The sequence below is a fragment of the Pseudophryne corroboree genome, chromosome 2 (genome assembly GCF_028390025.1).
Source record: "Pseudophryne corroboree isolate aPseCor3 chromosome 2, aPseCor3.hap2, whole genome shotgun sequence".
NCBI classification, from domain to species: domain Eukaryota; kingdom Metazoa; phylum Chordata; class Amphibia; order Anura; family Myobatrachidae; genus Pseudophryne; species Pseudophryne corroboree.
Genome location: NC_086445.1, coordinates 786,169,525 through 786,191,175, shown reverse-complemented (window position 1 = coordinate 786,191,175; position 21,651 = coordinate 786,169,525). Strand labels below are relative to the sequence as shown.

The following is a 21,651-nucleotide window of genomic DNA, read 5'->3' as shown; positions in this document are numbered from 1 at the left end:
CCGTGGACAATCCGAACGGCAGCGTCTGAAACTGATAGTGACAGTTTTGAACAATGAACCTGAGGTACCCCTGGTGTGCGGGGTAAATCGGAACGTGTAGATACGCATCCTTGATGTCCAAGGATACCATAAAGTCCCCTTCTTCCAGGTTCGCTATCACTGCTCTGAGTGACTCCATCTTGAACTTGAACTTTTTTATGTAGAGGTTCAAGGACTTCAGATTTAGAATAGGCCTTACCGAGCCATCCGGCTTCGGTACCACAAATAAAGTGGAATAATACCCCTTTCCTTGTTGTAATAGGGGTACTTTGACTATCACCTGCTGAGCGTACAGCTTGTGAATGGCTTCCAACACCCTCTCCCTTTCGGAAGAGACGGTTGGTAAGGCAGACTTCAGGAAACGATGAGGAGGATCCGTCTCTAATTCCAACCTGTACCCCTGAGATATTATCTGCAGGATCCAGGGGTCTACCTGCGAGTGAGCCCACTGCGCGCTGTAATTTTTGAGACGGCCCCCCACTGTCCCCGAGTCCGCTTGAGAGGCCCCAGCGTCATGCTGAGGTTTTTGCAGGAGCCGGGGAGGGCTTCTGTTCCTGGGAAGGAGCTGCCTGTTGGTGTCTCTTCCCTCTTCCTCTGCCTCGTGGCAGGTACGACAAGCCCTTTGCTCTCTTATTTTTGTAGGAGCGAAAAGGCTGCGGTTGAAAGGTCGGTGCCTTTCTCTGTTGGGGAGTGACTTGAGGTAAAAAAGTGGATTTCCCGGCAGTAGCCGTGGCCACCAAGTCTGATAGACCAACTCCAAATAACTCCTCCCCTTTATACGGCAAAACCTCCATGTGACGTTTTGAATCCGCATCGCCTGTCCACTGTCGTGTCCATAAGGCTCTTCTGGCTGAAATGGACATAGCACTCATCCGAGATGCCAGTGTGCAAATATCCCTCTGTGCATCACGCATATAGATAAATGCATCCTTTATTTGTTCTAACGACAGTAAAACATTGTCCCTATCTAGGGTATCAATATTTTCAATCAGGGATTCTGACCAAACTACTCCAGCACTGCACATCCAGGCAGTTGCTATAGCTGGTCGTAGTATAACACCTGCATGTGTGTATATATTCTTTTGAATAACTTCCATCTTTCTATCTGATGGATCCTTAAGTGCGGCCGTCTCAGGAGAGGGTAACGCCACTTGTTTGGATAAGCGTGTGAGCGCCTTGTCCACCTTAGGGGGTGTTTCCCAGCGCGCCCTAACCTCTGGCGGGAAAGGGTATAATGCCAATAACTTTTTTGAAATTATCAACTTTTTATCAGGAGCAACCCACGCTTCATCACACACGTCATTTAATTCTTCTGATTCAGGAAAAACTGTTTGTAGTTTTTTCACACCATACATAATACCCTGTTTTACGGTATCTGTAGTATCAGCTAAATGTAACGTCTCCTTCATTGCCAAAATCATATAACGTGTGGCCCTACTGGAAAATACGTTTGAATTTCTACCGTCGTCACTGGAATCAGTGCCCGTGTCTGGGTCTGTGTCGACCGACTGAGGCAAAGGGCGTTTTACAGCCCCTGACGGTGTTTGAGGCGCCTGTACAGGCATTAATTGATTGTCCGGCCGCCTCATGTCCTCAACTGACTGTTTAAGGGAAGATAAACCATCACGTAATTCCACAAATAAAGGCATCCATTCTGGTGTCGACCCCCTGGGGGGTGACATCTGCATATTTGGCAATTGCTCCGCCTCCACACCAATATCGTCCTCATACATGTCGACACCACGTACCGACACACACCGCAAACTCACAGGGAATGCTCTAATGAAGACAGGACCCACTAGCCCTTTTGGGGAGACAGAGGGAGAGTCTGCCAGCACACACCACAAAGCGCTATATATACAAGGGATATCCTTATATTAAGTGCTCCCTTATAGCTGCTTTAATATATATATATATAGCCATTAATGTGCCCCCCCTCTCTGTTTTACCCTGTTTCTGTAGTGCAGTGCAGGGGAGAGACCTGGGAGCCGTTCTGACCAGCGGAGCTGTGACAGAAAATGGCGCCGTGTGCTGAGGAGATAGGCCCCGCCCCTTTTTCGGCGGGTTCTTCTCCCGCTATTTTTCCAGTCAGGCAGGGGTTAAATATCTCCATATAGCCCCTATGGGCTATATGTGAGGTATTTTTAGCCTTGTATAAGGTTTATATTTGCCTCTCAGAGCGCCCCCCCCCAGCGCTCTGCACCCTCAGTGACTGCCCAGTGAAGTGTGCTGAGAGGAAAATGGCGCACAGCTGCAGTGCTGTGCGCTACCTTATGAAGACTGAGGAGTCTTCAGCCGCCGGTTTCCGGACCTCTTCACGCTTCAGCATCTGCAAGGGGGTCGGCGGCGCGGCTCCGGGACCGGACTCCACGGCTGGGCCTGTGTTCGATCCCTCTGGAGCTAATGGTGTCCAGTAGCCAAGCAGTAAATCCACTCTGCATGCAGGTGAGTTTACTACTTTCCCCCTAAGTCCCACGTTGCAGTGATCCTGTTGCCAGCAGGACTCACTGTAAAGAAAAAAAACCTAAACTAAACTTTCTCTAAGCAGCTCTTTAGGAGAGCCACCTAGATTGCACCCTTCTCGTTCGGGCACAAAATCTAACTGGAGTCTGGAGGAGGGTCATAGGGGGAGGAGCCAGTGCACACCACCTGACCTAGTAAAGCTTTACTTTTTTGTGCCCTGTCTCCTGCGGAGCCGCTATTCCCCATGGTCCTTTCAGGAACCCCAGCATCCACTTAGGACGATAGAGAAATATAAGTAAAAGATAATAATAATCACAATAATAATAATAAAGGCTATACACGTGTACATGTGGAAGCTATACCTGGATATAGCAAAAATTAATTTTAAAAAGGTGGCCTGTTACGTATGCAGTAAAGTTTCATAACACAAGGATTTAAATCAGGGGCGTAACTAGAACTTTGGGGCCCCATAGCAAAATATTAAAAAGCCCACCCCCCCACCCCACACACACACATTGTCACTACAAGTCCCCTTATGAGAGCAGGAGAGAGAGAGAGTTAGGGGGGTTAGAGAGAGAGACACACACACACACACGGGGTATCGGGGGAGAGAGAGAGAAAATAGAAGAGCAAGAAAGACATGGAGAGAGGGGGGGTCAGGGAGAGAGCGAGAGCTTCATGATAAAAGAGGGAATAAGAAAAAGAGACAGGAGCGAGAGAGAGGGTGTCAGGGAGAAAGAGATGGGGGAGAGGGTGTCAGGGAGAGAGAGAGTGTCAAAGAGAGAGAGAACGGGGAGGAGAAAGAGAGAGGAAGAAGAGCGAGCAAGAGTGTCATGGAGGAAGGGAGAGATAGGAAAGAGAGGGGTGCAAAAGAGAGTGACAGTGTCAGGGAAAGGGAGAAAGAGAGAGGGTGTCAGGGAGGGAGAGTGTGTCAGGGAGAGAGAGACAGTGTCAGAGAGAGAGAAACAGTGTCAGAGAGAAAGAGGGGGAGAGAGACAGTGTCAGGGAGAGAGAGAGAGAGAGAGAGAGGCAGTTTCAGAGAGAGATAGAGAAAGTGTCAGGGAGAGAGGCAGTGTCAGAGAGAGAGGAAGAGAGTGTCAGAGAGAGACAATGTCAGGGAGGGAGAGAGAGGGGGTACAGTATCAGGGAAAAAGAGGGAGAGAGCGACAGTCTCAGAGAGTGAGTGAGAGTGTGTCAGGGAGAGAAAGCGAGAGAGAGAGAAGCAAGGGAGAGGGTATCAGGGAGAGGGTGAGAGAGTGAGAGGGGGGGGGGCAAGCCAGAGATACATTACCTGTCTGTCCTGAACACAGCAGAGGCCTCTGATGGGCACTTCTCTGAATAAGGCCCTGCTTCCTAAATACCCGCAAATCGTGGCACTGGCTGCCAGGACTTTGAGCTGGCCAGGAGTGCCCCCCCCCCCCCCCCTCTATATTCTCCGCATAGCAGCAGCCCGCAGAGGAGGGGGGAGGTATCGGCTGCAGCGGCTGTTCTCACCGTGGCCGGGGGTGAAAGGGGGAGCAGAGGCCTTGGAGGGAGCCCATGTCTGGGTGCAGAGGGAGCAGCAGGCCCTGGAAACAGCTCGGCCACATAGCAGCTGCACCCCCTGCACCCTCGGTAGTTGTGCCACAGATTTAAATGCTTTGAGTATTTATAAAGCTATTGTCGGTAACCAAACCATAGATTTCAAATCTAAATATATAGGCACTGAGAAATGGAATAGCATTGCCCTGTTCTTTTGGAACTTGGAAGTCATGAACAAAGTGAGGGGGGTGGGGGGTGGATGAAAAAACAGGCACCATTAGTGACCAAACCACTAATCGAGAGCACAATGCTTTGGCAAAAAATGGACAAGGCAGCAATATACGCCATTCTATTTTTTTGTTTCTGCTGAATATAATCTGCATTCAACATTACACGTACAAACTGAAAACTCCAGTTACAGATCAGTGGTGCCAATTTTTACAAATTGTTTAGTTTTTCACAAAAGCCACTGTCCACAACCACCTCCTTATTTTGGAAAAAAAATTCAGAGGAGCAGATCAATCAGATAGAAATATAGGAGTAGTTGAATGGTCACAATTATTGACTAATAATGTCACAGAGAGCTTTGAAGGAGATATTGGTTTATACAGAGATTCCATTAATTGAATACAGAATTCACATAACCCTCAATAACACTGGCACCCCACTAGATCATTTCTATGCACTAATCTCCTGCCAGCAATGATGGATGCCAACCCATCTAGTGCTGCTACCTACACTTGGTAATAGAGCACAGTGCTTTAAAATCTGATTCAAAGTCAATCGTTTTCAAAGCTGGAAAATTTGTAACTACTGTATGTTCCACACAATGAAAGGGATTTTGTGTGACAGGTGAGTCATGTGACAAGCCGTGGGGTGAGGGGACCGGACTCCGTAAAGAAGAAATTAACCCAGCATTGAGAAGTACTGAGATAAGTGAGAAAGCAGGGGCAACAATAATATAGAAATGGAAGTACCTGCATATAATTATATACTGTTTTGTTTCACCCATATTAGAACTATACACATGGTAAGCCTATATTCTTATACAGCCACCCATTTTGGGGCAGTTTGGGGGATAGATAATGGTATGGCTGGGCGATCCACTCTGTGTGTCTCCCTGCTACAGTGTTATTTATCTCCCCAGCTGCTTCAGGCTGGTGCTTGTTTTTGGAAACTAGGCAGAACCCCAGGCCTTTTTATCCTTCTATTTTCCAATACCAGACCAGGGTCAGCGTTGCATGCCTGGTTATTGATTGGGGAAGGGGGGGGGGGGGGAGTATTTTTATTTATTATTTATACTATTTCTATGATTTTAAACGAAGCCTGCACAGATCACGGCAATCTGTGCAGTGCTTGTCTATTGTTTAGATTCTATTCCACAATGGTTTCAATAGAAACCGCTGACAAATAGAACACGCCACAGCGGGTCACTTAGAATCCGGCAAGGATCGATGGCCAATTCAATTTACACATCAAAACCGGCCTTTAGCAAATGCTACCAATTTATCATGAAAAACGCTGCCAACTGACAAAGACAGCTCGCAAAGGACAGCTCTTATCAGGAGAACTGTCCACTGTTATTCGTTTTCAAGCATACAGCGTTACCAAACGTCGCTATGCATGCAATGAGCGATGGAGTGCATTGCATGTAAAATGCAACACTTAGCATCCCACCCTTTATTATTTTCAAGAATGCAAGTGAGAAAGGATAGCTAGAATCTGATTGGTTGCTATGGGCAATACCACTTTTCATATTTATATGCTTTAGTTAATTTACCCAAAATTCTTTATCATTATATCTCTTTGAGTCCTTGTGTTACAGTCATGTAACTTTCAATTGTATTCTAGAACGGGCGTCTGAAGATTTGTAATGCAATATGTATATTTGTGCTCAATAGATAAAAAAGGATTGACACTAAGGGGGTCATTCCGACCCGATCGCTCGCTGCAGTTTGTCGCAGCGCAGCGATCGGGTCGGAACTGCGCATGCGCCAGCGCCACAGTGCGCCGGCGCATGGCAGCTTTCGTTGCCTAGCGATCGCCTCTGAGACAGAGGTGGTCGCTGGGCGAGAGGAGGCTGAACGGCGGCGTTAAGCCGCCGTTTAGGAGGAGCAGTTCGGCCAATGCAGGCATGGCTGGAACATTCAGGGGGCGGGCCGTGGCGGTTGCGTGACATCTCACGCAGCTGCTGTGGCCAGTGACAGAGATAATTAACTCCCGGCCAGCCGCAGGAGCTGCGCTGGCCGGGAGTTACTCCTCAAATACAAAGGCATCGCCTCTGTGCGATGCTTTTGTATTTGTGCGGGGGGGCGGCACTGACATGCAGGGCGGACTAGCCCTGCGCTGAGCGTCCCCCCACATGTCATGGAAGATGATCGTAGCTGTGCTAAATTAAGCACAGCTACGATCAACTCGGAATGACCCCCAAAGGGCGGTATTCAAATGTTATATCACGCCCAATTCCTTTCTAAAGTGATCCCTGTTATCACGCATATCGCGCCCATAGCACTCAGGTTTAGCTGCGTAAAGGGTTGGACGACCTCGCTACCCTGGGGGAAGCGAGCTGAAGTGATTATACCACGCCCGTCAAAAGAAACATAATGGTTGGGGACAGGGGTGAAAAGAATTGAATACCGCCCTAAATATACATCATCTTGAATCACATATTTTAACATATATAAATACACATCATCCATGTAAAGTATTATTGAGAAACAAACATTTTTAGTTTGGGAGTAAAGAAGGGGTATGGCAAAGCCAGGGGGTGGGGAGACAATGTACTAAATTATCATTATTTGATCTGTAAAACAATCTTAAAGTGCATTAGTATATCAATTACTAATATTTGGGAATATAAGTACAGTTGTATAGCTGCAGCACTCTGCTAATTAGCAAACTTGTAAGTTGTCAAGACAGAAATGTCCCCTTGTGCTATCTTCTGTCACATTTTCCTCTGAGAAACTGCATGCCTCGGAGCAGAATGCCGCTCGTCGTGTTTACACATGGTAACTGCACAAGCACAAGATTTAGGTGACATACTGTAAATGAATATTATCATCAGATATTAAGGAATGGTCAATGTAGCTGCTGGGGACAGAGGAAACTGTTGTCTAGATTTTACTGTAAGGTTTAATATTTGTTGCATTATAGAAGTATTCAGTATTTATGATGGAACGTGCCTTAAACTCATAATGTTAGGCCACTACAGGAAGACATGTCTAATGCTTGTATAGAATTTGTTGGTGGCAATGCACACCTAAGCATAATATGACAGTGCTTCATAAATAAAACATGATGATAATAATAATGGCTTCATAGTATATCACTCTTGGGGCCTGATTCAGAGATGGCCGCAGTTCATATAGCAGCTGTGTCTTTGAATGCAGCTCAGGTTACTCAGGATGGCTGGTGTTTTCACGCTTCCAGGGGGCGAAGACAATGGCTCAGCACGCCAGAACACTGCCCTCAAATGACCACAGCATGGTATCTGCAGCTTAGGAGGCATTGTGGCCGTCATCGCAGACACTGATCTGCCCATGAGCAGTACAGATACTGTGCATATGCACATCAAGAAAACATCGGAGATATACGTAAACAATTCGGTTTGCATACATCTCTGAATTCGGATCTTGGTCCCAAAATGACTCCACGCTAGCATTTCTGGTCATCATCAGCAACTTAAACCACAAGAGATGGGGAAAAAAGAAGTACACATGTGCCCTCATACATCATTACTACAAGTGAGCCTTTCAGTCCCTCTCGGTGCGCCAGATCCTGTGGGACTCTGCTAGCGTTGGGTGTCTTTTTTGCTGAAAGTGCAGCTAAAGCTGGGCATACACTATACATTTAAGTGGCAGATCTATCCAATCTGGCTGGTTGGAATGAAGATCTGGTAACAGATGGGAGCAAATGACAATCAACCATTTGCTCTTAAACAGTGAAACCAGAAAAAAATGGTTGTTCAAATAAATTGGTTAAATCACGGTATAACCAATTTGGCTGAAAGATCGTTTTTGTCTGTTTTCCAGTGGGAGCAAATGGTTGATTGTCATTTGATCCCATCTAGTACTAGATTTTCATTTAAACTAGACAGACTGGACAGATGGTCTGCCAGATAATTGTATAGTGTATGGCCAGCTTCAGCCGTAACTCGGTGCAGCTAGGATGCACCAGAGACAGTGATGATTAATGTGATATGCAACACTTGTATATCTGTGTGCAACTGAGGGGCAGAATTATTAAGCCTGGTGCAGTGATAAAGTGGAAGGTGATAAAGCACCAGCCAGTCAGCTCCTGTCATTTTTCAAACACAGCCTGTAACATGGCTGTTAAGAGCTGATTGGTTGGTGCTTTATCATCTTCCACTTTATCACTTCACCAGGTTTAATAAATCTGCCTGAGTCACTGAATCTGTACATGAAGTGCTACAATGTAGCATCCACAGCTTTTTTCCAATATAAGTTCCATTGTGCTCTGTATAGAGACTCAGTCAAACACAATGGGGGTCATTCCGAGTTGTTCGCTCGGTAAATTTTATCGCATCGCAGCGATTTTCCGCTTAGTGCGCATGCGCAATGTTCGCACTGCGACTGCGCCAAGTAAATTTGCTATGAAGTTAGGTATTTTACTCACGGCTTTTTCTTCGTTCAGGCGATCGTAATGTGATTGACAGGAAGTGGGTGTTTCTGGGCGGAAACAGGCCGTTTTATGGGCGTGTGGGGAAAAACGCTACCGTTTCTGTGAAAAACGCGGGAGTGGCTGGAGAAACGGAGGAGTGGCTGGGCGAACGCTGGGTGTGTTTGTGACGTCAAACCAGGAACGACAAGCTCTGAACTGATCGCAGATGCCGAGTAAGTCTGGAGCTACTCAGAAACTGCACAGAGATGTCTTTTCGCAATATTGCAAATCTTTCGTTCGCAATTTTAAGAAGCTAAGATTCACTTCCAGTAGGCGTAGGCTTAGCGTGTGCAAAGCTGCTAAAAACGGCTTGCGAGCGAACAACTCGGAATGACCCCCAATATACAAGTGTTATATATCAGATTAACCAGCACAGTTTCCTGGTGCATCCTAGTCACATGGGCCCTCATTCTGAGTTGTTCGCTCGCTAGCTGCTTTTAGCAGCCTTGCAACGCTAGGCCACCGCCCTCTGGGAGTGTATCTTAGCTTAGCAGAATAGCGAACGAATGATTAGTAAAACTGCTACTAAATATTTTCTTGCAGTTTCTGAGTAGCTCCAGACCTACTCACAGATTGCGATCAGCTCGGTCCGTTTAGTTCCTGGTTTGACATCACAAACACGCCCTGCGTTCGGCCAGCCACTCTCCCGTTTCTCCGGACACTCCCGCGTTTTTCCCTGACATGCCTGCATTTTTTAGCACACTCCCGGAAAACGCTCAGTTACCACCCAGAAACGCCCCTTTCCTGTCAATCATTCACCGATCAGCAGTGCGACTGAAAAGCGCAGCACGAACACCAGCGTGCGCTCTGCGTACCATGCGTATTTCGCAACAAATCGCAGCATAGCGAAAACCGGCAACGAGCGAACAACTCCGAATGACCACTATTGTGTTGCAACAAATTTTTGTCATAAATAGGATTTTAAATACCTGCCGGTAAATCCTTTTCTCGTAGTCCATAAGGGATATTGGGGACAGATAAGTATGATGGGTATAAACGGATCCAAAGGAGCCAGTGCACTTTAAATAAGAATTTACTTACCGATAATTCTATTTCTCGGAGTCCGTAGTGGATGCTGGGGTTCCTGAAAGGACCATGGGGGAATAGCGGCTCCGCAGGAGACAGGGCACAAAAAGTAAAGCTTTAGGATCAGGTGGTGTGCACTGGCTCCTCCCCCTATGACCCTCCTCCAAGCCAGTTAGGTACTGTGCCCGGACGAGCGTACACAATAAGGGAGGAATTTTGAATCCCGGGTAAGACTCATACCAGCCACACCAATCACACCGTACAACTTGTGATCTAAACCCAGTTAACAGTATGATAACAGCGGAGCCTCTGAAAAGATGGCTCACAACAATAATAACCCGATTTTTGTAACTATGTACAAGTATTGCAGATAATCCGCACTTGGGATGGGCGCCCAGCATCCACTACGGACTACGAGAAATAGAATTATCGGTAAGTAAATTCTTATTTTCTCTATCGTCCTAGTGGATGCTGGGGTTCCTGAAAGGACCATGGGGATTATACCAAAGCTCCCAAACGGGCGGGAGAGTGCGGATGACTCTGCAGCACCGAATGAGAGAACTCCAGGTCCTCTTTTGCCAGGATATCAAATTTGTAGAATTTTACAAACGTGTTCTCCCCTGACCACGTAGCTGCTCGGCAGAGTTGTAATGCCGAGACCTCTCGGGCAGCCGCCCAAGATGAGCCCACCTTCCTTGTGGAATGGGCCTTAACCGATTTAGACTGTGGCAGGCCTGCCTCAGAATGTGCAAGTTGAATTGTGTTACAAATCCAACGAGCAATCGACTGCTTAGAAGCAGGCGCACCCAACTTGTTGGGTGCATACAGTATAAACAGCGAGTCAGATTTTCTGACTCCAGCTGTCCTGGAATATATTTTCAGGGCCCTGACAACTTCTAGCAACTTGGAGTCCTCCAAGTCCCTAGTAGGTGCAAGGCACCACAATAAGCTGGTTCAGGTGAAACACTGACACCACCTTAGGGAGAGAACTGGGGACGAGTCCGCAGCTCTGCCCTGTCCGAATGGACAAACAGATATGGGCTTTTTTGAGAAAAAACCACCAATTTGATACTCGCCTGGTCCAGGCCAGGGCCAAGAGCATGGTCACTTTTTATGTGAGATGCTGCAAATCCACATATTTGACTGGTTTTAAACCAATGTGATTTGAGAAATCCCAGAACTACGTTGAGATCCCACAGTGCCACTGGAGGCACAAAAAAGGGGTTTGTATATGCAATACTCCCTTGACAAACTTCTGGACTTCAGGAACTGAAGCCAATTCTTTCTGGAAGAAAATTTACAGGGCCGAATTTGAACCTTAATGGACCCCAATTTGAGGCCCATAGACACTCCTGTTTGCAGGAAATGCAGGAAACGACCGAGTTGAAATTTCTTTGTGGGGCCTTCCTGGCCTCACACCACGCAACAAATTTTCGCCACACGTGGTGATAATGTTGTGCGGTCACCTCCTTTCTGGCTTTGACCAGGGTAGGAATGACCTCTTCCGGAATGCCTTTTTTCCCTTAGGATCCGGCTTTCCATCGCCATGCCGACAAACGCAGCTGCGGTAAGTCTTGGAACAGACATGGTACTTGCTGAAGCAAGTCCCTTCTTAGCGGCAGAGGCCATAAGACCTCTGTAAGCATCTCTTGAAGTTCCGGGTACCAAGTCCTTCTTGGCCAATCCGGAGCCATGAGTATAGTTCTTACTCCTCTACGTCTTATAATTCTCAGCACCTTAGGTATGAGAAGCAGAGGAGGGAACACATACACCAACTGGTACACCCACGGTGTTACCAGAACGTCCACATCTATTGCCTGAGGGTCCCCTGACCTGGCGCAATACCTGTCCCGTTTTTTGTTCAGACGGGACGCCATCATGTCCACCTTTGGTATTTCCCAACGGTTTACAATCATGTGGAAAAAACTTCTCAATGAAGTTTCCACTCTCCCGGGTGGAGGTCGTGCTGAGGAAGTCTGCTTCCCAGTTTCCATTCCCGGTATGAAAAACTGCTGACAGTGTTATCACATGATTTTCCGCCCAGCGAAAAGTCCTTGCAGTTTCTGCCATTGCCCTCCTGCTTCTTGTGTCGCCCTGTCTGTTTACGTGGGCGACTGCCGTGATGTTTTTCCCACTGGATCAATACCGGCTGACCTTGAAGCAGAGGTCTTGCTAAGCTTAGAGCATTATAAATTTACCCTTAGCTCCAGTATATTTATGTGGAGAAAAGTCTCCATACTTGATCACACTCCCTGGAATTTTTCCCTTGTGTGACTGCTCCCCAGCCTCTCAGGCTGGGCTCCGTGGTTACCAGCATCCAATCCTGAATGCCGAATCTGCGGCCCTCTAGAAGATGAGCACTCTATAACCACCACAGGAGAGACACCCTTGTCCTTGGATATTGGGTTATCCGCTGATGCATCTGAAGATGCGATCCGGACCATTTGTCCAGCAGATCCCACTGAAAAGTTCTTACGTGAAATCTGCCGAATGGAATTGCTTCGTAGGAAGCCACCATTTTTACCAGGACCCTTGTGCAATGATGCACTGTTTTTAGGAGGTTCCTGACTTGCTCGGATAACTCCCTGGCTTTCTCTTCCGGGAGAAACACCTTTTTCTGGACTGTGTCCAGAATCATCCCTAGGCACAGCAGACGTGTCGTCGGGATCAGCTGCGATTTTGGAATATTTAGAATCCACCCGTGCTGATTGTAGCAGTATCCGAGATAGTGCTACTCCGACCTCCAACTGTTCCCTGGACTATGCCCCTATCAGGAGATCGTCCAAGTAAGGGATAATTAAGACGCCTTTTCTTCGAAGAAGAATCATCAATTCGGCCATTACCTTGGTAAAGACCCCGGGGTGCCGTGGACAATCCAAACGGCAGCGTCTGAAACTGATAGTGACAGTTCTGCACCACGAACCTGAGGTACCCTTAGTGAGAAGGGCAAATTTGGGACATAGAGGTAAGCATCCCTGATGTCCCGGGACACTATATAGTCCCCTTCTTCCTGGTTCGTTATCACTGCTCTGAGTGACTTCATCTTAATTTGAACCTTTGTAAGTGTTCAAAAAAAAATTTTTTTTTTTTTTTTTTTAGAATAAGTCTCACCTAGCCTTCTGGCTTCAGTACCACAATATAGTGTGGAATAATACCCCTTTTCTGTAGTAGGAGGGGTAATTTAATTGTCACCTGCTGGGAACACAGCTTGTGAATTTTTTCCCATACTACCTCCTTGTCGGAGGGAGACTTGGTAAAGCAGACTTCAGGAGCCTGCGAAGGGGAAACGTCTCGACATTCCCATCTGTACCCCCGGGATACTACATGTAGGATCCAGGGGTCCTGTACGGTCTCAGCGCCATGCTGAGAACTTGTCAGACGCGGTGGAACGCTTCTGTTCCTGGGAATAGGCTGCCTGTTGCAGTCTTCTTCCCTTTCCTCTATCCCTGGGCAGATATGATCTTATAGGGACGAGAGGACTGAGGCTGAAAAGACGGTGTCTTTTTCTGCAGAGATGTGACTTAGGGTAAAAAACGGTGGATTTTCCAGCAGTTGCCGTGACCACCAGGTCCGATGGACCGACCCCAAACAAGTCCTCTTCCTTTATACGGCCATACTGTGCCGTTTGGAATCTGCATCACCTGACCACTGTCGTGTCCATAACATCTTCTGGCAGTTATGGACATCGCGTTTATTCATGATGCCAGAGTGCAAATATCCCTCTGTGCATCTCGCATATATAGAAATGCTCTATAGTCAATAAAATACTGTCCCTGTCAAGGGTATCAATATTTTTAGTCAGGGAATCCGACCAAGCCACCCTAGCTCTGCACATCCAGGCTGAGGCGATCGCTGGCCGCAGTATAACACCAGTATGTGTGTATATACTTTTTATTATATTTTCCAGCCTTGTCAGCTGGTCCTTGAGGACGGCCCTATCTATAGACGGTACCGCCACTTGTTTTGATAAGCGTGTGAGCGCCTTATCCACCTTAAGGGGTGTTTCCCAACGCGCCCTAACTTCTGGCGGGAAAGGGTATACCGCCCATAATTTTCTATCGGGGGGAACCCACGCATCATCACACACTTTATTTAATTTATCTGATTCAGGAAAAACTATGGTAGTTTTTTCACATCCCACATAATACCCTCTTTTGTGGTACTTGTAGTATCAGAAATACGTAACACCTCCTTCATTGCCTTTAACGTGTGGCCCTAATAAGGAATACGTTTGTTTATTCACCGTCGACACTGGATTCAGTGTCCCTGTCTGTGTCTGTGTCGACCGACTAAAGTAAACGGGCGTTTTAAAAACCCTTGACGGTGTTTTTGAGACGTCTGGACCGTACTAATTGTTTGTCGGCCGTCTCATGTCGTCAACCGACCTTGCAGCGTGTTGACATTATCACGTAATTTCCTAAATAAGCCATCCATTCCGGTGTCGACTCCCTAGAGAGTGACATCACCATTACAGGCAATTGCTCCGCCTCCTCACCAACATCGTCCTCCTACCTGTCGACACACACGTACCGACACACAGCACACACACAGGGAATGCTCTGATAGAGGACAGGACCCACTAGCCCTTTGGAGAGACAGAGGGAGAGTTTGCCAGCACACACCAAAAACGCTATAATTATATAGGGACAACCTTATATAAGTGTTTTCCCTTATAGCATCTTAATATATATATAAGCATATCGCCAAATTAGTGCCCCCCCCTCTCTGTTTTAACCCTGTTTCTGTAGTGCAGTGCAGGGGAGAGCCTGGGAGCCTTCCCTCCAGCCTTTCTGTGAGGGAAAATGGCGCTGTGTGCTGAGGAGATAGGCCCCGCCCCTTTTTCGGGCGGCCTCGTCTCCCGCTCTTAACGGATTCTGGCAGGGGTTAAATATCTCCATATAGCCTCCGGAGGCTATATGTGAGGTATTTTTAGCCAAAATAGGTATTCATTTGCCTCCCAGGGCGCCCCCCTCCCAGCGCCCTGCACCCTCAGTGACTGCCGTGTGAAGTGTGCTGAGAGGAAAATGGCGCACAGCTGCAGTGCTGTGCGCTACCTTTAGAAGACTGAGGAGTCTTCTGCCGCCGATTCTGGACCTCTTCTTACTTCAGCATCTGCAAGGGGGCCGGCGGCAAGGCTCCGGTGACCATCCAGGCTGTACCTGTGATCGTCCCTCTGGAGCTGATGTCCAGTAGCCAAGAAGCCAATCCATCCTGCACGCAGGTGAGTTCACTTCTTCTCCCCTAAGTCCCTCGTTGCAGTGATCCTGTTGCCAGCAGGACTCACTGTAAAATAAAAAACCTAAGCTAAACTTTCCTAAGCAGCTCTTTAGGAGAGCCACCTAGATTGCACCCTTCTCGGCCGGGCACAAAATCTAACTGGCTTGGAGGAGGGTCATAGGGGGAGGAGCCAGTGCACACCACCTGATCCTAAAGCTTTACTTTTTGTGCCCTGTCTCCTGCGGAGCCGCTATTCCCCCATGGTCCTTTCAGGAACCCCAGCATCCACTAGGACGATAGAGAAAATTTCTTCAACTGGGTGTGCTGGCTCCTCCACTCTATGCCCCCTCCCACAGGCAGTTATAGGTAAAACAGGGCCCGAAGGAGAAAGGACATATTTGAGAGAAGGAACATAACAACAATAAGTGTGGTGAGATTTACACACCAGCACACCATAACATAACCGGGCCAGCAACAGCTGACAAACAGAAAACAGCAACAGCTGAACATAACAGAAAACCTGCAGAAAGTCCCCGCACAGAGGCGGGCGCCCAATGGTGGTCATTCCGAGTTGATCGCTCGCTAGCATTTTTTAGCAGCCGTGCAAACGCATTGCCGCCGCCCACTGGGGAGTGTATTTTCGCTTTGCAGAAGTGAGAATGCTTGTGCAGCAGAGCGCCTGCAAAAACATCTTGTGCAAAACTAGGCCAGCCCTGAACCTACTCTTCGTGTGCGTTGATTCTAACGTGGGAGGGACGGCTTTTGACGTCACACACCCACCCAGCGTTCACCTAGCTACGCCTGCGTTTTCCCTGGCACGCCTGCGTTTTTCTAAACACTCCCTGAAAACGGTCAGTTGCCACCCAGAAACGCCCACTTCATGTCAATCATCCTGCATTGTGCCGTGCGACCAAAAGATTCGCTAGAACCTGTGCAAAAACACAAAGAATTTTGTACCCGTACGTCATGCGTGCACATTGCTCTGCGTATACGCATTGCTGCATACGCATGCGCAGAATAGCCATTTTTTACACTGATCACTACGCAGCGAACAACGGCAGCTAGCGATCAACTCGGAATGACCCCCAGTATCCCTTATGGACTGCGAGAAAAGGATTTACCGGTAGGTATTTAAAATCTTATTTTCTCTAGCATCCATAAGGGATATTGGGGAAAGATTAATACGATGGGGACGCCCCAAAGCTTCCAGAACGGGCGGGAACGGGCGGAGACTGCTGAAGCACTGCCTGCCCAAACTGGGTATCCTTTTTTGCCAGGGTATCAAATTTGTAGAATTTCACAAAAGTGTTCTTCCATGACCAGGTAGCCGCTCGGCATAGTTGCAAGGCCGAGACTCCACAGGAAGCCGCCCAGGAAGAGCCCAATGACCTTGTAGAGTGGACCTTCAGAGACTGAGGAACAGGTAAGGCTGCCGACACATAGGCCTGTTGGATACTAAGCCTAATCCAGTGAGCAATTGTCTGCTTTGAAGCAGGACAACCCTTTTTCTGCGCATCATAAAGCACGAACAAGGAATCCGTCTTTCTGACCCGAGCACTGCACCTGACATAGATCTTCAAAGCACGCACAACATCCAAAAACTCCGGAGGAGCCGAAGCGTCAGAACAGGACGGAACCACAATAGGTTGATTCAGGTGGAATGCGGAGACAACCTTCGGTAGGAACTGATGTTTAGTCCGGAGCTCCGCTCTGTCCTCGTAAAAAAACCAAGTAGGGACTTTTACACGATAAGGCCCCAAATTCTGAGACGCATCTAGCAGAAGCCAGGGCCAATAACATCACTGTCTCCCATGTGAGGTACTTGACTTCTACCATCATCAGAGGCTCAAACCAGGAGGACTGTAGAAATTTCAACACTACATCCAAATCCCAGGGTGCCGTAGGCGGCACAAAGGGGGGTTGTATGTGGAGTACCCCTTGTAAGAAGGTCTGGACTTCTGGCAACACAGCCAATTTCTTCTGAAAGAAAATTGAGAGAGCTAAAAATAGGATTTTAATACCTACCGGTAAATCCTTTTCTCTTAGTCCGTAGAGGATGCTGGGGACTCCAAAAGGACCATGGGGTATTGACGGGATCCGCAGGAGACATGGGCACACTATAAGACTTTGAATGGGTATGAACTGGCTCCTCCCTCTATGCCCCTCCTCCAGACTTCAGTTAGAAAAATGTGCCCAGGGAGACGGACATTTAGAGGAAAGAATTTATTGTGTAAACACGGTGAGTGTCATACCAGCTCACACCTCGAACATGCCGCAGAACGTGGCATTCAATAGGACACCAGCTGACGGCATGGAAAAAACATACTGCAATATGCTGACCGAAAATGTAACACAACATGTGTGTAAACACGACCAATAATCACATACCGCATGCAATGGCATGAATAACAGCAGCAACAGACTTGACTGAAAAGAAACACCACATGAGTGTAACGACAACCAAAAGCTGCAGCTACAGTACGCACTGGGACAAGCGCCCAGCATCCTCTACGGACTAAGAGAAAAGGATTTACCGGCAGGTATTAAAATCCTATTTTCTCATACGCCCTAGAGGATGCTGGGGACTCCAAAAGGACCATGGGGTTTATACCAAAGCTCCAGACTGGACGGGAGAGTGCGGACGACTCTGCAGCACTGATTGAGCAAACATGAGGTCCTCATCAGCCAGGGTATCAAACTTGTAGAACTTAGCAAGTGTTTGAACCCGACCAAGTAGCTGCTCGGCAAAGTTGAACCGCCGAGACTCCTCGGCATCTGCCCCAAGAAGAGCCCACCTTCCTGGTAGAATGGGCCTTCACCGACTACGGTAACGGCAATCCAGCCGTAGAATGAGCATGCCGAATCGTATCACAGATCCAGCGTGTAACAGTCTGCTTAGAAGCAGGGCCCCACTATTGTTGGGAGCATACAGGATAAACAGAGCGTCTGTTTCCCCAATCTGAGCCGCTCTGGCGACATAAATATTCAAAGCTCTGACTACATCGAGAGACTTCGAATCAGCCAAGGCTTAAGTAGCCCCAGGCACCACAATAGGCTGGTTCCTGTGAAACGCAGAAACCACTTTTGGCAGAAATTGTTGCCGAGTTCTCAATTCTGCTCTATCCACATGGAAGATCAAATAGGGGCTCTTGTGAGACAAAGCCGCCAATTCCGACACCCGCCTTGCGGACGCCAAGGCCAATAGCATGACCACTTTCCAAGTGAGAAATTTTTACCCAACCTTTCGTAAAGGTTCCAACCAGTGTGACATAAGAAACTGCAACACCGCGTTAAGGTCCCATGGTGCCACTGGGGGCACAAATGGAGGTTGGATGTGCAGACCTCCTTTCACGAAAGTCTGAACTTCTGGAAAGGTGGCCAATTCTTTTTGAAAGAAAATTGATAAGGCAGAAATTTGTACTTTAATGGAGCCTAACTTCAGGCCCGCATCCACACCTGCTTGCAAAAATGAAGAAAACGACCCAGCTGAAATTCCTCCGTAGGAGCCTTCTTGGATTCACACCAAGACACATACTTCCTCCAAATACGGTGGTAAAGTTTCGCCGTTACTTCTTTCCTAGCCTGAAGCAATGTGGGAATGACTTCAACGGCAATACCCTTTCGGGCTAGGATATGGCGTTCAACCGACAAGCCGTCAAACGCAGCCCCGGTAAGCCTTGATACACGCCCGGTCCTTGCTGTAACAGGTCCTCTCATAGAGGAAGAGGCCAGGGATCTTCTATGAGTAAGTTTTGAAGATCTGGATACCAAGCCCTCCTTGGCTAAACCGGAATAATGAGGATCGCCTGAAACCTTTGTTTTTCTTATGTTTATCACCTACGGAAAGAGTGAAAGTGGAGGGAACACATAGACAGACTGAAACACCCAAGGTGTCACGAGGGCGTCCACTGCTATAGCTTGAGTGTCCCTTGACCTGATACAATATCCCTGAAGTTTCTTGTTGAGGCGAGACGCCATCATGTCTAATCGAGGAATTCCCCAAAGACTTGTCACTTCTGTGAAAACTTCTTGATGAAGATCCCACTCTCCTGGATGGAGATCGTGTCTGCTGAGGAAGTTTATTTCTCCGTTGTCTTCACCCGGAACAACGACCTCTAATTGAGCGTTTACATGCCTTTCCGCTCATCAGAAACTTTTGCGGCTTCTACCATTTCCGCTTTGCTCCTCGTTCCGACCTAGCGGCTTACTTACGCCACTGCTGTTTAGTCGTCCGACTGAATTAAGACGGGCAGAACACGAAGAAGATGTTCCGTTGTAAATAGCTCTTAATTCAAGAAAGCTTATTGCAGACAAGCTTCCCGGCTTGACCTTTCCCCCTGGAAATTCTTCCCCTGAAAAGACTGCTCCCCAGCCTCGGAGACCTGTATCCATGGACACCAGGATCTAATCCTGGATCCCGACCCTTCGTCCCCCTATAGGAGGTGTGAAGCCACCACAGGAGATACATCCTGGTCCTGGAAAATAGGATTATTTTCCGGTGCATGTGCAGGTAAGACCCTGACCACATGTCCAACTGGTCCCACAAAAACAACTCTGGCATTTGACCTGCTCACCGAATGGCCTCGTAGGCCGCAACCATCTTCTGCATCAACGGAACGTATCGACGGGTTTACACTGTTGCAAATCTGATCCGACTCTGGATCATCAGATCTCTTTCCACAGGAAAAAACAAACTCTTAACAGATAAGTATCTAATCTTATTCCCAACTCCGACCTCTGCGTCGTTGGGATCAACAGCGATTTTTTGTGTTGAAGAACTGTCAGAGAGAAACAACGAATTGTACCACTTGTTTCTTGACCTCGCCGTAGTCAGGAGAGCGTCCCAGTACAGAATAATAATGGCTCTTGAAGGAAAACCATCATACTGCCATCACTCTGGTGAAATGGCAATGACAATCCTGAATAGCAAAACCAGGTAAACTTAATGCGGATGACATCGCATTTAAACCCTCTTTCTTCTTTTACAGGTTGGAGATCCCTGCCCTGAGAGATTCCATCTTGTAGTTTAATTTCTTGAGTAGAAATCTTTTTTTTTTTTTTTTTTTTTTTTTAAGTGACAGGGACAGCAGGACAATGTCCTGATCCTGACCCAACTTTTGTATGGTGTCGCATACTACATCTCCAGAGGAGAATTGGTAAGATCTATTTGAAAACTCAGTGAGGGGAATCATTTGGAAAACTTGAGTATGTCCCCCTTTGGACTCTATTCTTAACTCTGTGTCAAGTCCATTCCAGGACTGACTGAAGAGTATTAGACGAGGTCCCACCGGTGTGGGCTCCAGCAAGATAGACCCAGCGACCTGCGGTGGATGGGGTAGAAACAGAGGACGATATCAGGTTCTGAGAAGTTGAAAAGGCTGCAGACCTCTTACCTTTTCACCTCCCTCTACTTACAAAGAAGGGGAATAAAAACGGCATCCAACAGGTCAAAATGACTGCATCCCACAAAAAATGCGTCACCCGGAACATAGCACAAGACGGTAGACTTACCAGTGGTATCTGCCGAGATCAACTTAACCAAGTCATCCCCAAACCAGATTATCCCTTCATAGGGAAGATACTCCAGTATTTCTCGAAGTCAGTGCATACCTCTTGTAGTCGCACGGCAGCAAGCTGCAATGTTCTAGATAAGACCCAAGAAATATCCCATTTCTCCCCAGGGTAATTATATCGGATAACAAGGTAACCGACCATTTCTGAATACAAGCACTCCCCCATGCGTATGTAATGCAACTATCATCAAAGCATATAATTAAAATATCACTTAGCTTCCTGTATACGATCCTTTGTGACAGGGCCCCGTGCAGACCAGGGGTTGACATTCACTTTATTCTATCCACGGCGGGAGAAGAATAAACACTCGGACTCCTCGTGAGGATTCGAGACCATCTTGTCACGGCTGACCTAGAGCTTCATCAACAGAGCAACCAGCACATGAGAAGGAATAACTTTACTTCAGCATTCATAATAAATTGTAATATAAATGTACACATTTAAATACATATATATATATACACATATATCTATATATACATCTCATATATATATATATATATATATATATATATACACACACATGGAGATCAGCAGCACTCCATCCAGAAATTTAATATATTCAGTAAGCCAGTGCCCTCCAAGTAACTACCCCAAATGAGGTGTCCATAGATACATGTAGTAATCAGCGGCACTCACGGCTCCCAGGTAGGGAAAAGAAGACTCTCAGTCGTTGTGCGGTCAACGTTTCAATGTTATTAATCTTAACATTTTCATCATGTCCTGATGAAAATGTTAAGATTAATAACATTGAAACGTTGACCGCACAACGACTGAGAGTCTTCTTTTCCCTACCTGGGAGCCGTGAGTGCCGCTGATTGCTACATGTATATATATATATATATATATATATAATCTGTCAGGAATATCAGGGTCCCTAGTGACATTAATGTGTTCTGAATGTGTGTGAACATGTACTGAATGCCAATGTTGTGGATCTAATCAGGAAACATTATGGCCGACATAGAACCTAGTATTCGTGTCGACAACAGGGAGTAGTGACTGGCAAAATAACATTTTTGTGACCAAGGAAACATATACCTAATTTCACTAGGACGCCCCCACAAATACTATCACGTCTGTGCTCGAGCTACAGCTCAATGCAAACGTACCATACATATATATACATAC

At 47.2% G+C, this 21,651-nt stretch overlaps 1 protein-coding gene across 2 annotated transcripts in view; it reads right to left on the bottom strand.

The window, feature by feature from the left end:
- The window catches only part of WWC3 (WWC family member 3), a 617,369-nt gene that overhangs the window by 471,607 nt on the left and 124,111 nt on the right, over window positions 1-21,651 (bottom strand). The gene's annotated exons all lie outside the window — the stretch shown is intronic.